Source organism: Clarias gariepinus, chromosome 16 (genome assembly GCF_024256425.1).
Source record: "Clarias gariepinus isolate MV-2021 ecotype Netherlands chromosome 16, CGAR_prim_01v2, whole genome shotgun sequence".
Taxonomy (NCBI): domain Eukaryota; kingdom Metazoa; phylum Chordata; class Actinopteri; order Siluriformes; family Clariidae; genus Clarias; species Clarias gariepinus.
In genome coordinates this window covers 10,178,279-10,194,327 of record NC_071115.1, presented here as the reverse complement: position 1 = coordinate 10,194,327, position 16,049 = coordinate 10,178,279, and the positions used below count along the sequence as shown (strand labels likewise).

The 16,049-nt window shown below is 36.5% G+C and overlaps 4 non-coding genes across 4 annotated transcripts; all 4 read right to left on the bottom strand.

The window, feature by feature from the left end:
- Positions 1 to 2,275: 2,275 nt before the first annotated feature.
- Positions 2,276 to 2,347, bottom strand: trnac-gca (transfer RNA cysteine (anticodon GCA)). The gene has a single exon. It is a non-coding gene; the product is annotated as a tRNA-Cys (tRNA).
- Positions 2,348 to 5,463: 3,116 nt separating this feature from the next.
- trnac-gca (transfer RNA cysteine (anticodon GCA)) lies at positions 5,464 to 5,535 on the bottom strand. The gene has a single exon. It is a non-coding gene; the product is annotated as a tRNA-Cys (tRNA).
- Positions 5,536 to 5,919: 384 nt separating this feature from the next.
- trnac-gca (transfer RNA cysteine (anticodon GCA)) lies at positions 5,920 to 5,991 on the bottom strand. Its single transcript has one exon. It is a non-coding gene; the product is annotated as a tRNA-Cys (tRNA).
- A 2,097-nt stretch (positions 5,992 to 8,088) lies between these two features.
- trnac-gca (transfer RNA cysteine (anticodon GCA)) lies at positions 8,089 to 8,160 on the bottom strand. The gene has a single exon. It is a non-coding gene; the product is annotated as a tRNA-Cys (tRNA).
- Between the last annotated feature and the right edge of the window lie 7,889 nt (positions 8,161 to 16,049).

Here is a 16,049-nt window from a genome sequence, read left to right as displayed (position 1 = left end):
TTGTGTAGTTCAGTACCACAATCATGGGAAAGATAGCTGACTTGACAGCTGTGCAACAGACAATCAAAAGAAGAGAAGTTGCTTAAAACTGAATTTTACAGAATTGTGCAATAGAGGATATTTCCTTACTTTAATGTGCAGTCCGTAGGTCAATGCTTAGCAAAATATAGTTTGTATGCAGGATAGCAGTATGCTTGTATGCTTTTTTTTTTGCATCTTTTTTCTTTATGTACAGTATTATTTTCAAGTTTAATTGTTCACCATGTTCTCTTTTCTAAGCTTTAAATATTTTGCCATTTGTATTTTCATGTATACTGTAAAATTAATTGACACTTCTGAAACAGAGTAACATATTTGACACAACCATAAGATATGCCTTCTGGCATGGTTGCTAAGAAATGAGAAGCTACTCACTGCAACGGTTAAATAACTTGTTGCCAGTTGAACTATAGTACTCATTGCAGTAACTATCCAGGGGAAAGTTTATACCTGTTTGCTTAGTTAAATTCAGGTGCTGACATGTTTTAGTCGGGAAGTGTAATGTATTATTCATATAATTTAATATAATATAACAAAATAATATATACTTTATTAATTCACAGCTGCTTTATTGTGGTCAGGGTCTTGGCGAACCCTAACCCTATCATGGGAACTGTGAAATTAAGGTAGGGTACTGTGTGCACACATCATGACACCAAGACAATTCATCTACAACATGCTTTTGGGAGGAAACTGAAATAGTGAGAAAATTCCAGTTACTGCAGATACTAACCTGCAATCTAGGGGATTTTGAAGCTGTAAAGCGAGAAGGATGTTCTTGTACCACTTTGCTGTCAGAGTGTCACAGTATGTGGAAGATTTTGGATTCGTTTTCGTTGTAGTTGCAAATTTAGCTGATTTGTTAAAATAGTATTTAATATCTTTATAATACCTCTTTTATTATTTTAACAACCAGACAATATCAGGTTTGAAACAACATAAGACACTGTACATTTGTTACAGACAAAACACTATACACAGTAACTACACAACATTCAATAACTAATTCAATAAAGACAGTTGGTAATCCTGAGTATGTAAAAGATGTGCATAAAGTGTACTACATAAAGTAAGTGTGCAAGGTAGTGCAATTAGCTGTAATGTGCATCACATACAGTATACTGTAATATGTAGTCCAAATAGCAAGGAGCAGTTATGTGCAATAAGGAGTGTGGAAGAATCATGTTGGTGCTTTTACACAATATACAATGCCAGATTTTTTATTAGTGCAAATAACAGTAATATACAGTAGGGTGTAAGAATTTTGAATGTTGGTGCTTTCATACAGCGGATTGCATGTAGTCCAACTGAACTGTTCATAAGGGTGCCAACAGAAGGAAAATGTAGCTGTGTCTGGCAGTTTGGGTGTAGAGAGTTCTGTAGTACCCGCCAGAGGGAAGCAGGTAAAAAAAGGTTGTGTTCTGGGTGTGATGTGTCTGCAGAGATTTTTTTCTACCTATTTCCTGGTTCTTGTAGAGTAAGTCATGGAGTGGGGTCAGTGATTTTTTTCTGCTGTATTCACTGTTTGCTGCAGTTTGTTTCTATCCTGTTTTGTGGCTGCTCCAAAGCAGACGGTGATGGATGTGCACAGGACATGTTTAATGACTGCAGTATAGAACTGTATCAACAGCTCCTGTGGCAGACCATACTTCCTCAGTTGGTGCAGAACGTAACTCCCTTGATGGGCCTGTTTAAGGATGGAATTGATGTTGGATTCCTATTTCAGGTCTTCGGAAATGGTAGTTCCCAGAAACTTGAGAGACTTCACGGTTGACACATGGTTGCTGGATATTAGGAGTGGTGTTGAGGGCTGTCCTCTGTCATCTCCACAGTTTTAAGTGTGTTCAGCTCCAGGTTGTTCTTACTGTACCAGAGCACCAGGCGATCCACCTCTTTCTGATATGCAGACTTGTCGCCATCTTGGATGAGTCCAATGAGATTAAGTATTAGGCTCAAAAGAAAAGTCTGACTTGAAATACTTTACAGTAATAATGCAGTTTTCTACCAGTAGATGTCGATGTTCCTCCATCCAAAGCACAAACGGGATTACAGGATTCATGTCCCTGTGTTTTTCCGACGTGGCAGAGAAAAGCATTACATCCTTTCCTGCTATGGTTGTTAGTCTGCAGCAGTCTTTTGTTTTTCCTCTACTATCTATAACACATTTTATATTAATAGCCAGGGATTATCCTTGACTTGATTTATGACTGGTAATTAAAACATGGTTTTAACTTAAAGGGGGCACCCGGATTTGAACCGGGGACCTCTTGATCTGCAGTCAAATGCTCTACCACTGAGCTATACCCCCTCACACACGTCACGAACAAGTGGCTACTACAAATCTTAGCTTAAAAAAAAGTCTTTAGCAGTCTGGATAGAGGTAAACTACTTTTCCTTTGTAAATGTACTTTGCTCAAAGACAATAATGTTGAATCTAATCTAATCTATTATTGTGTGAATGGTTTATATTGTTGATTCCAATCCTCTACACTTACAATTAGCAACCGTGTACCATGACCAAAACTTACATACAAAACCAGCAACGGATGTATTTCAGCAAAAAAAATAAATAAATAAATAAAATAAAAATGTTATGCCATTTTAAACAACACTAGGTATAGTTAATAATTGCTTTAAAGTCATTCCGAATTGGCTCCTTGTTATTTTAAGCTAAAGCAAGCTAGAAAGCTAACTAGCTTCTAATACAGAGCCTGTATTCTAAGGTTTTCAAACCTATATTTAAAGGGTCAAATCTGATTTCTATTTAAGAACTAAGGTTGGGAATGGTCGGTGATAAGCAAATGACTTTTTAAAAACTTGCGTCCTACAAGCAGCGTACATTCACGTTTAAGACGGTCTGAGACAATATACTGTACATTTGAGCCTAATAGAAAAATGAAGCTGTTTGTTGCTTTAATCAAAGCAATCCTACATTTAAAGCAACTTACATTCAAGTGTCAGAAAGGTTTAAACTAAGTCCAAATTACTGCACATTGCTGTTTGTGAACCTAAACAGCTTTAACCTTTAATATTACAAAGTTCAAAGGTGCTTTAAAAAACATTTGAACTACAAGAGAAATTTTTTCTTTGTGTGACAAGGGGACTTGGTGGTAATATGAGGAAGTCCAGGAGTGTATACAGGGAAAGAGGCTAGCTAAAAAGAAGTGGGACACTGAGATGACTGAGGAGAATAAACAGGAGTACAGGGAGATGCAGTGTTAGGTGAAGGTAGAGGTAGCAAAGGCCAAACAAAGAGCATGTAAGGTATGCTAGGTTGGACAGTAGGGAGGGAGAGGTGGATCTGTACAGGTTGGCGAGGCAAAGAGATAGAGATAGGATGTGCAGCATGTTAGAGTGATTAAAGATAGGGATGGAAATGTACTGACAGGTGCCATGAGGGTGATGGGAAGATGGAGGGAGTACTTTAGAGAGTTGATAAATGAGAAAAATTAAAGAGAATAAAGAAGTGACTGTTGTGGAGCAGGAAGTAGCAAAAATCAGTAAGAGTGAGGTGAGAAGGGCGTTAAAGAGGATGAAGAGTGGAAAGGCAGTTGGTCCTGATGACATACCTATGGAGGTATGGAAGTGCTTATGAGAGGTTGCAGTAAAGTTTCTGAATAGTCTGTTTAAAACAGATTTTATAGAGTGAGAGGATCCCAGAGGAATGGAGGAAAAGTATATTACTGCCAATCTTCAAGAACAAGGGGGATGTGCAGAACTGTGGCAACTACTGAGGAATAAAGTTGATAAGCCATACAATAAAGCTTTGGGAAATAGTAGTGGAAGCTAGGTTAAGGGCAGAGGTGAACATTTGTGAGCAGCAATATGATTTTGTGCCTAGAAAGAGTACACCGGATGCAGTGTTTGTTTGAGGATGCTGATGGCGAAGTACAGAGAAGCTAACAGGGAAAGAGTTCAGCAAGAGTTGCATTGGGTCTTTGTAGATTTAGAGAAAGCATATGACAGGGTGCAGAGAGGAGCTGTGGTATCGTATGAGGAAGTCTGGAGTGGCAGAGAAGTATGTTAGAGTGGTGCAGGACATGTATGAGAGCTTTAAGACAGGTGTGAGATATGCTGTACAGTAGTTGTGACAAAAGAATTCAAGGTGGAGGTGGGTCTGCGTCAAGGATCGGCTTTGAGCCCCTTCTTGTTTGCTATGGTGATGGACAGGATGACAGATGAGGTTAGACAGAAGTCTCCATTGATAATGATGTTTGCAGATGACATTGTGATTTGTAGCAAGAGCAGGGGAAAGGTGGAGGAATATCTAGAGAGATGGAGGTACGCTCTGGAAAGCAGAGGAATGAAGTTTAGCCATAGCGTCACAGAAAACATGTGTGTGAATGAGTGGAACCTAAGTGGAACGGTAAGGCTACAGGGAGCAGAGGTAAAGAAGGTGCAGGACTTTAAGTACTTAGGGTCAACGTCCAGAGCAGGCAGGGTGGAATGGGTGGAGGACAGTGTCAGGTGTGTTATGTAACAAAAGAGTATCAGCAAGAGTGAAAGGAAAGGTGTTCAAGACAGTGGGTAAGACCAGGGATGCTCTACGGCTTAGAGACAGAGGCAGAGTTGGAGGTAGCTGAGATGAAGATGTTGAGGTTCTCTTTGGGAGTGTCAAGGATATATAGGATCAAGAATGAGTTTATTAGAGAGAAAACCCACGTTAGATGATTTGTGGATAAAGTCAGAGAGGCCAGATTAAGGTGGTTTGGACATGTTCAGAGGAGAGATTGTGAGCATATTGGTAGAAGGATGCTGAGGTTGGAACTGCCAGGCAAGAGGTCTAAAGGAAGACCAAAGAGGAGATTTATAGATGCAGTGAGAGAGGACATGAAGTTAGTTAGCGTGAGAAAAGAGGAAGCAGAGGATAGGCTTAGATGGAGGCAGATGATTCGCTGTGGTGACCCCTGAAAGGTATTAGGCGAAAGACAAAGAAGAAGTGTGATTTTCATGCCGAAACAAACTAAATGAGCAAAGGTTTTATACTTTTGCGGGCTCAAAAGGTCACCTGTTAGCCGAGTTAATCTTATCTTCAGATACAGGAGTTTACAGTTAACTACTTTTTAATTTTATTTAAAACTAGGAAACACACTTTATTTCATTGCATTATCGTATTCCTGATTTGAGGTGTGCCAGATCCAGTAATGTTTTGAACGCGGATACAGTTTTCTACCAGTAGATGTCGCTGTTCTTCCTACTAAACACAGACAGAATTTACTGCATATCCCTGTACTTCTCCTACGTGGCAGAGAAAGGTACTGTATCTTTTCTGCTATGGCGGATAAGCCTTCACTGGCCTCGGCAGTGTGTTTTTTTATACGAAACGCTTTTCTTTAGCTTCTTTAATATATTTGTTTTTCACGGTAAGGATTATCAGCAACTTGATCAACGGCTGGTACTATAATTAAAACTAGTTCAACTTAAAGGGGGCACCCGGATTTGAACCGGGGACCTCTTGATCTGCAGTCAAATGCTCTACCACTGAGCTATACCCCCTCGTACAAGTCAGGCGATTTTAAAAGTTTTTTTTTTACCGACCTCTGCACTGTTTTTTTAAGGAAACGTTTTTCTACAGTATCTGTAATAAATTTGCAAAGATTATTATCCACTTGATGTCTGATAATTAAAACTTATTTGAATTTGCCCAGGGAACCTCTTAATCAGTCAAATGCTGTACCACTGAGCCATACACCCGTATACTTTTCCTTATATTTAAGCAAGAACTTCTCATACCCCTATCTCAACTATATGGTAGAATTACTTGGGCATACTGTAATTTACAATCTGTTTCTTTAGTTCAGTATCTGTAATATATTTGACATTAATGGCACGGAGTATACTCCAGTTGATGTCTGATCATTAAAACTTCCTTTCAGTTTAAGGGGGCACCTGGATTTGAACCAGGGACCTCTTGATCTGCAGTCAAATGCTCTACCACTGAGCTATACCCCCCAATCCACGGAGAGCATTCTTTTATTATGATAAAAAAAGAAAAGAAAAGCGGAACCAGGTATGACAAAGTATTGCCAGTGTTTTCACAGAAATTCCAGAAATTATTTATCCTGGTCAGGATCATGCAGTATCTAGAACAATCCCAGAATGATGCAGGATTACACTCCAGATAAAATCTCTCCAGTGCAAAGTTGCATACGTTCCAGCACACACTCATTCAGACCTACAGGGTAATTCTTTTTAGCCAATTCACCTACTGGCATGTTTTGGATGGTGGGAGGATGCCAGTCAACTCAGAGGAATCCAAATCAATACAAACAGAATATAGGCATATTGTATTAGTGTAAGGCATAAAAAAAAAAAAAAAAAAAAAAAAAAAAATTGACCCAATTTTTCACTTCAGAGTTTTGGTTAAAGTCAATAGCTTAATAGATTATACATTTCTAAAATAAATCTAAAATAAATTATATATATATATATATATATATATATATATAGTTTACAGCTGTCTCAATGAATTCCACTGTAAGAAGTTGGGTCAAGAATAGAGTAATAATTCATTCAACATTTATATGGTTGTTTACAGTGTTTATTTGTTCTTTTACAGTGCAAATGAGAATGGGTTCCGTGTTGAGTCTGGTTCCTCTCTATTGCCATCTCATGGAGTTTTTCCTTGCCGCAGTCAACCTCGACTTGCTCACTGGAGACAATCTGAGAATTTGGATTCATATATATTTTCTAACATTTCATACCCATTTCCATAATTTCATTTTGAGTCTGTAAAGCTGCTTTTTGCGACAATAATCACATATAAAAACGCTAAACAAATAAAATTTAATTGGACTGAGTTAGTTAAACATAGCATCAGTATTAAGGCTCTTCCAGCAATCATTTGTTAATTTTTATTGCAATACTGTCGTTTGCAATTCGATATCTTGCCTATGGAAATGAGGGAAACATTTTGTTGTTAAATTAAATAAATTGTTGATGTTACCCCATTGGAGCGGCTGTGCTGATCACAAAAGCAATCCCTCTCATGTGATAATTCTTAAAAATAGCACATTTGAAACATAGATCTCTTTAAATATCTTTATCGTAATAAATAAAAAAGAATCTAAATATTAATTAAAAATAAAGTTTTAATCTGTGGTAAAAAAATAAAAACTAAATTTTGGTGCAACCACAAGATATGGCTTCTAACATGTTTGTTTAAGAAATGAGAAACTACTCTCGGCATCAATTAGGGTTAAATAAATCATTGCCAGCTAAACCATATTACGCACTGCAGTAATTATCCAATAGAAGGCTTTTACCTGTTTGCTTAGTTAAATTCAGGTTTTAACTTTCTCCTTTGGCTGGAAAGTATAATATATTCCTATACAATTGATATAGTCTAAAAAGTTATATATACCTTATTGATACTTTATCCTGGTCAGAACATGGGCAGTATTGGCTATCCTGACAGTTGCAACGAGCAGGGTACTGTGTACAGTACACCAAGCCAATCCATCTTACCAGCGTGCTTTTGGAAGGAAACTGAAGAATCTGGATAAAATTCCAGTTAAATGCTAAACTGCAATCCTAGTGTGATTCTGGAGCTTGGGATAACAAGGATGTTCTCTGTGCCACTTTGCTGCCCTTTTAGAGATGTGAAAGATTTTGGTTTAGTTTCTGTTGTAGTTGCAGTACCAAATGTTGCTGTATTTTTGTAGTATTTACTCTCTTTATAATTTTTTGTTTATTCCAGTAAATATCAGGTATTAAATTTGAATTAATAAGTACTTGGCTCAAAAGTCCCAGTCCCACGTATACTAATATTTTAAATGCGGATGCAGTTTTCTACCCGTAGATGTCGCTGTTTCTCTAACTAACACACATATGGCAATACAGGACTCATTTTCTTCTGCTTTTCTTACGTGGCAGAGCAAAGCACTACATCCTTTTCTGTTATGGCTGACAACCCGGTCTCAGCACTGCGTTTTTTTTTTTTACGAAACGTCTTTCTCTACTATATGCAACATCCTTGATATGGTAAGGATTCATAGAAGATCATACACTTGATTTTCTGCTAATATTTAAAACTTATTTTTAATTTTTAGGGGGCACCCGGATTTGAACCGGGGACCTCTTGATCTGCAGTCAAATGCTCTACCACTGAGCTATACCCCCTCACACCTTTGGCTGGTTTTAACTAGTTTTTTAAAGAGGTACCAGGTATGATTTGCAGTGCGTAATGTGGACATGATGGCATTGTTCTGCAAAGTCAGAAATTATTTATTTACATTTAGGCATTTGGCAGACGTATGGAGTTAATTATGTGCCAAAATTTAACAAACAAACACAATCTGCTTTGCAAAGAAAAAAACGACTTTCTCACAAATGCAGCGTTTTGCAAACAAACACAATCCGATTTGCAAAGAAAAAAATTCAACTTTCTCACAAATGCACCCTCCATATTTTCTCACAAATGCATCCATCCGTCTTTTCTCACAAATGCACCCTCCGTATTTTTTCACAAATGCATCCATCCGTATTTTCTCACAAATGCACCCTCCGTATTTTCTCACACATGCGCCCAACCTATTTTCTCACAAATGCAATGGAGCAACTCCCTCTTCCAAAACAGCAGATGGCGCTATCGGTCAATTTACTCTATTCTCCCGAGACCTCAAACAACGTGTTTATATTGTTTACCCTTATGTCCCAGAGGAATTTGAGTGGGGAACAGTTTTGAGGTGTCCATTATATATCCAGACAGCCAGAGATATTAACAACCCACTATCTTTAGGATAGAGCCCTGTAGGGGGATACAGTTATAACAAACCACAGCTGCATTTTAATTAACTATTGAATTATTAACTATAATTAGTGATCATATCTACATTTAAATAATCTGTGTCTGTGGTATAATCATACATTGTAGACAGCTGTTGCAGCGCGAGGGGTAGATACAGTAAGATGCAAGAATCATTGTATTAGACTGCATGAAATTTATGAAACTTTTTACAATCTGGTTTGTAATAGAATTCTGTCTGTAATTCAGTATGTTTACTGTTCATTTATAGCTTTTTTACCCCTTATAACTTTGTTAAAGATTATTTAAATGTAGATATGATCACTAATTATAAGAGATTTTGATGCATCATGTCGTATACGTCTGGTATGGATATAAAAAGCCAAACATGATGGCAGTTCTTTCAGCCTTCAATAGTTAATTAAAATGCAGCTGTGGTTTGATATAACTGTATCCCCCTACAGGGCTCTATCCTAAAGATAGTGGGTTGTTAATATCTCTGGCTGTCTGGATATATAATGCACACCTCAAAACTGTTCCCCACTCATATTCCTCTGGGACATAAGGGTAAACCATATAAACACGTTGTTTGAGGTCTCGGGAGAATAGAGTAAATTGACCGATAGCGCCATCTGCTGTTTTGGAAGAGGGAGTTGCTCCATTGCATTTGTGAGAAAATAGGTTGGGCGCATGTGTGAGAAAATACGGAGGGTGCATTTGTGAGAAAATACGGAGGGTGCATTTGTGAGAAAATACGGATGGATGCATTTGTGAGAAAATATGGAGGGTGCATTTGTGAGAAAATACGGAGGGTGCATTTGTGAGAAAATATGGAGGGTGCATTTGTGAGAAAGTTGAATTTTTTTCTTTGCAAATCGGATTGTGTTTGTTTGCAAAACGCTGCATTTGTGAGAAAGTCGTTTTTTTCTTTGCAAAGCAGATTGTGTTTGTTTGTTAAATTTTGGCACATAATTAACTCCATACAGACGCTCTTATCCAGAGCGACTTACAAAAAGTGCTTTAAAGTTTACATCATTGAATACATACTTACACTGGGTTAACTAGGTTAATAACTAAGTGCCATTAGTCCAACACAACAGGGAAAAGATTATTATTATTTTTTTAATGCACTATTATCTTGGTCAGGGTCATGCTGCATCTAGAACAATCCCAGGAACACTGGGCATGTTGTGGAAACACACTCCGGATAAAACAACAATCTCTCACAGTGCAAAGTGCATACCTACAAGCACACACTTATTCACACCTACTGTATAGCCCTAACCATGGTAATTCGTTTTAGCCAATTCACCTACAGTACAGTACATGCATGTTTTTGGGAGGTGGGAGGAAATTACCAAACATAGAGGAAACATAATATAGGCATATTGTATTAGAACAAGGCAAATACATTTTCCCCCACTGGTTACTGTAAATAGTTGTGAGAAAAGTGAATAATTCATAAAGTGATTGGCTGCTTGTTTATGAAATATAAGTGGATAAAAATTAATTATAAAAAGTCAAAAAAATTTAATTGAGTTAGCCTGAGTCACAAATTTAGTATAATCATTTTCTCTCTTTCATGAGTATATGACCAAGCAAAGGTGATTCTAAGTTCTGACTTTTAATATAATATTACAACTTATTAACTCATCTTCTTTCTGCTTGGAATATTTTGTGCTCCAAATGTTATATAACTAAAGACTGTGCTAAGATAACACATTTGTTATATTGCTGCTTACTCACTCACTTACTCACTCACTCACTTACCATCTATACCACTCGATCCAGTATACAGGGTTGCGGGGAGGCTGGAGCTTCTCCAAGAAGCCTTAGGGCATGAGACAGGGTACGTCCCGGAATGCCCATCCTTCGCCTTGCACACGCATACATTTACACATTAAAGACAATGTGGGAATGCCAATTAGCCTAATCTGCATGTCTTTAGACCGTGGGACAAAACCCACCAAGCACTGTGAAAACATGCAAACGCCATCCACACAGACCCGAGGCGGGAATTAAACCCAGACCCTGAAGGTGAAAGGCCACAATGCTAACCACTAAGCCACCATAGCGCATCACTAAGTAATATAAAAAAAGATTAAAAAAGGATGTTTTCTATTTTCATTGCTTTATTTTAAATACCACAGTCATCATCCTGTGAAAAAATGAAGGTTAAAAAGAGTGCATATTACATGTCAAGTCAAGTCATCAAAGGAAGTGTATAACATGTAGCCTTGATAGAATCTACTGGCTCTTCACAATTTCTCTATTTCTTCATCCTTTGTCTAACTTAAAAACACACACAAACAAACATTTCTCCACTAAGTAATGTGCTTCACTGCAGACGGTGCAAAGTTAAAAAGAAAAGCCAGAGTTATTATTTTCATCCACTTTAAAAAAAGGACACCATAACCTTCTTGGATTGCAATAGTATATAGGCCAATAATAGACCATCAGTATGGAAAGAAGGGGAGACAATTGTGTAAATGTTCTGAGCTGTCATTTTTCATAATGGAATTCCTCTTGTTTCAGGTCTGTCTGACCAGCTTTTTTCTTCTCTCTCCAGTGGCTGACGACCATCATCCAAACTTCTTTCTGAAAATGTAACCACAATAGGATTTATTGCTGCAGCAATATATTTATATTTATCAAAAACAATTTTCATCAAGGGGTCAATAATGTACTCTATCTCTCCAGTTATCTGTCAAAATGGAGAGATTGATGGAATACCAGAGTTCAACCCTATACAAAACTGCTGTTAGGCCTCAGTGCCCTAAATTAGGGAAAATTCAGATATATTAATTTGCGAAATTTCATACTGACTCATTTCAACGTTAATTTTTTTTTCCGCCAAATTCATCCTCAACATATTCTAATATCATATGAAAACAGCAGAATAAGTAAAAATGACTAAATACGATGCTAGTCTAAGAAATGTATTATAACTGCAGGAATAACAATAATAACTTTATTATTTATCAAACATATAACCAATCCCCCCCCCCCCCCAAAAAAAAAAAACATAGGATTAATATAAACAGATTATGTAGAATTCCAAGAGAAAGCATTTATTAAATATAAAAACAAGTAATTATTTAGGGTTAATGGTCTAAGAAATGTACTATAACTTGATTTTTACAGCATTAATAATATTTAAAAAAAAATAATAACTATAATATAATAACAATAAAATATTAACAATAAAAACAATAAATATTTTCCGATCAGAATAATAATTTTGCTACCAATCTTTTCTAAATAATTAGGGCTAAAAATAATATCATGCAAAATTTAAATAGGCTATAAATATAAAACAACTAATTATATAATACTTTAATACTATAATTTACTTCTTACAGCAATAACAATAATTACTGCACATTCGATCAAAAACGACAACAAATGTTCTGTGTGATCAACCATATAAATAAATTTGCTAATTATAAAATAGTTCAGTGTAAAATTTCAGTAATAAATAATTTCCAAATAGTTATAAGGTTTTATTTTTTATTGCAATTCTTTCATTTGGAGTTTGATATGGAAATGAGCCTTCTAAACCAAGCACAAAACATTTTGTTGTTAAATCAAATAAATAGTTGATTTATTACCCAATTAGAGTAGATAGATAGATAGATAGATAGATCTGCTTATGTATTATATGGTGCACGCTTGGTGGGCTCTTCATGCATAAAGCACGCCGGTTTAAGATGCAAAATCCGGTTGTATATTTGTGCAGAACATATGAGGATGGCCTACCGTTTTTCCTCTGAGACCCATCCCAGTGCTCCGTGAACGCTTTTAGTGCATCAGAGCATGTAGATGATATACGAGAGAAAAACGAGTCCGATGATCGCGAAGAACATCAGCACCAAGATGTCCACCATGGTGTCCTGGTCGGTGAAAACAAATGCAGTCCTGGCGAGCTGTTTCTGGTCAAACCTCGGACATCTGATTTTACTGGCGATGGTGGAGTGATTTCCGGTGCAGCGCGGTGGTACACCGCCCCCCCCCCCTCCCCTCCCCCCAACCCCCACCTCCCGCCATCCCCCTAACTGTCAAACAGCGTGGGCAGCTCGCACTGATGCTTTCAAGGAATTGCCATTATACTAATGTCACATTTTAAACAGAGTACGTATTTAAAAGTAATGTTGTATTCTAAAAAGCCCCCAGGTATTTTTAGATATGCTGAATATTCAGATAACAATAAAACTATTATTATTATTATTATTATTATTATTAATAATAATAATAATAATAATAATAATAAAGGAAGCCATTTTATATTATATTATCTTCTATGTATTACCCGACCCTGGGCTGCTACCAAGTTAGGTAACTGGGTCTAAACTCTCCACCACATAGTAAAATGTGGATACATACTAGAGTACAATATAGATGATCTGTAAAATAAATACACTTAAAAATACACTGCCTGGCAAAAAAAATGTCACACACTCTTAAGATTTCATTCAATTATCTTTATATTTTAATAGAGCACACAATGTGGGAGCCAGTTCATGTGTAAAAATGATTCCTCACGCTCCCATAACCATGGTTTTACAATTTGAGTTCTGGAATACGCTCATGCTTTCAACGTCATAGATGTGATAACCTGGTCATTCAGTACATTCAGGTCATTAGCTGGCTTTATTTTATTGCCACATAACGTTGCTGAGCCTAGACCTACTAAAGCAACCTTGAATCACAACAATGCCTCCAGAGGCTTGTACAGTGGGTGCTATGCATGATGGGTGCATCAGTTCATGCATTTCCCTTCTTACCTTGATGCACCCATCATTCTGGAATAGGGTCAGTTGTCAATTTGAATCATCACACCACATGACCATTGCTCCAAAGTCCTATCTTCCCCATCAAATTTTTCTTCTGGTTAGTCTCACTAATAAGTGGTTTTCTTACAGCCACTCAATTGTTTAGTCCCGATCCTGTGAGTTCTCGTCACATTGTGTGCATATGTAAACTTTCAGTATTAAAATTAGCTATATTTTTATTGTTGATTTTCCACATGCAATTTCACCAAGTTTAAGTGATCTCCATTCTTGATTTTTTTCTGACCATATTTCTTCCACAAAGTTGACGGTTTAGCACGATCCTTCCAGGTTTTAATAGTGTCGAAGGGTTCTTAATGTAGATCCAGTATAGTTTCAAATCTCCTTCGTTTTCTTTCAGACCCCTAATTTGACCCTTTTGAAATGGTGACTTTTTTTGGCCAGGCAGTGGTTAAAATAATATAAAAGGTATGTAAAATATTAATGAAGATTATATAGTTTTTAAAAAATGGTTAAAAGAAAAACTGTATTTTTGGTTCATTGTAAGTACTCATTTTAACCGTTCTGCAATTCCATTCTGAAATAGGTCTGTGATCAGTATCTGTTGCATACACAATAAAACAAACACCAGACACCAGATCCTAAAAGATTATTTTAGTAGTCCATACATAAGGCAGCTCCACACCATACCTATATCACCTATTTGGAATAAAATAAAAATAAAGGCAGTTTAACAGGGGGTTAAATGCTAAAGCTGGAAAAAGGGAGCCTAGTGTGTGTGCCAGTACACATAAAATCATACTTCCAAACTTCCCATGACATCTGAACAGACACAAACATACTAATAATACTAACAAAGGTTATATGTATTATGTTTCAATAATTGAAAAGAAAGCTTAAGCCATAAAATGAAATATGATTGAGGCACAGCCACACATAACTGTCACATCATGTGTTATGTTACATGGCTACATACCCTAGTTACCTGATGAATGAGTTGTATGCAACACAACCTGCACTTTATTACGATATACTATTTTTTCCACATAAGCTTTACTGATTAGTAGAATACTGTAGTAGAATGGGAACTTCTGCTTTAACCCTCTAATGGTTTTAACATGTAAGGGTTTAATACAAAAAAAAAAATTATGTTAGCCCACTATCAAATGTTATTATTGATAGCATGTTATTCCTTTGTTAAAGAAACAAATGAAAATAGTTGGTCAGATCCATATATCTTAACTAAAAGTGTTCGTATCTGAGACTTTTTTAGATGAAAGTTATGCCATGCACATTTACAATCGAAATTCAGGTCATGCAATTATTAGCAAAGTTAATAATTTGTCATTAGCGATTTTATTGATCAGGCCCATTTTTTGAGCTGCAAGGAGTGCTCTGTATGAGCAAAGGTTTGTGGAAATCAGACCATAAAACCCATATGGGCTTGTTAAACATCATTCTACATTTGGTCCTTCCTTTGATGGAAATATTAAATCTGTAAGAAATACACTAGATTTTGAGGCATGGCTAAGGGGGTTTGTGCTCATTCAGCTACCAAAACATTGGTGAGATCAGGCACTGATGTTGGATGAGGAAGTCTGGGGTGGTGTCTACATTCTAGTTTATCATAAAAGTGTTAGTGAGGCAAGTTCAAGACACATAGGACACTTTTCTTACATCCTAAGCAAACTATTCCATCATGAAGCTTGCTTTGTGCATGAGGGCACTGTCATGCTGCAGGTTTAGGCCTTTTAGTTCCAGTGAAGGGAACACTTAAACCTACAGCATACTAAGTCCTAGAGAATTGTATGCTTCCAATTTTGCGGCAACAGTTGAAGAAGGCACCTGCACGAGTGTGACTGCCAGGTGTCCATAAACATTTGGCCATACAGTTTATATTGTTCATACATACAATTGTAGTGCTTGACTCTTTTTAGGTTATTCTATAGCAGCCTTTTTTTAAATCTATGTGTTAGAAACAATACAAGCACCTGCATGTATATAAGAACAATATTTAATGGAATTCTTACAATTTCATTTTACATGATCAATGGCTTTATAACTAGTTTAGAGAAATAGTTAAAAAAAATTCATTCAAGTTTAAACACCATGTATCATGTCAACCTGATGTTTGTAAAGAATAATTATTTAACCAGGACCAGCTGTGTTTTTTTAAATTAAATATGAACAAAGTAATTAATAATGCAAGTAGACTTTGTGCTTCATGATAATATGAATGTTTAGCTTTTAAATGGCTTTATATATGGCAAAATGAAGCTTTAAATTTTAACCTATATTTAAACTGGAAGACTTTTAATTTTAAGATAAACTTTATTGCTTGTCCCAGATAGTGACAAAAATCTTTCCTTGACAGGCTCCACCAAGGAAATTTAGGATTCTTTTCAAATAGATAATGTAACAAATTGTTTTGGTATAAATTTAGTGTTGAATTAAAAGCTATATGGCCAAAAGTT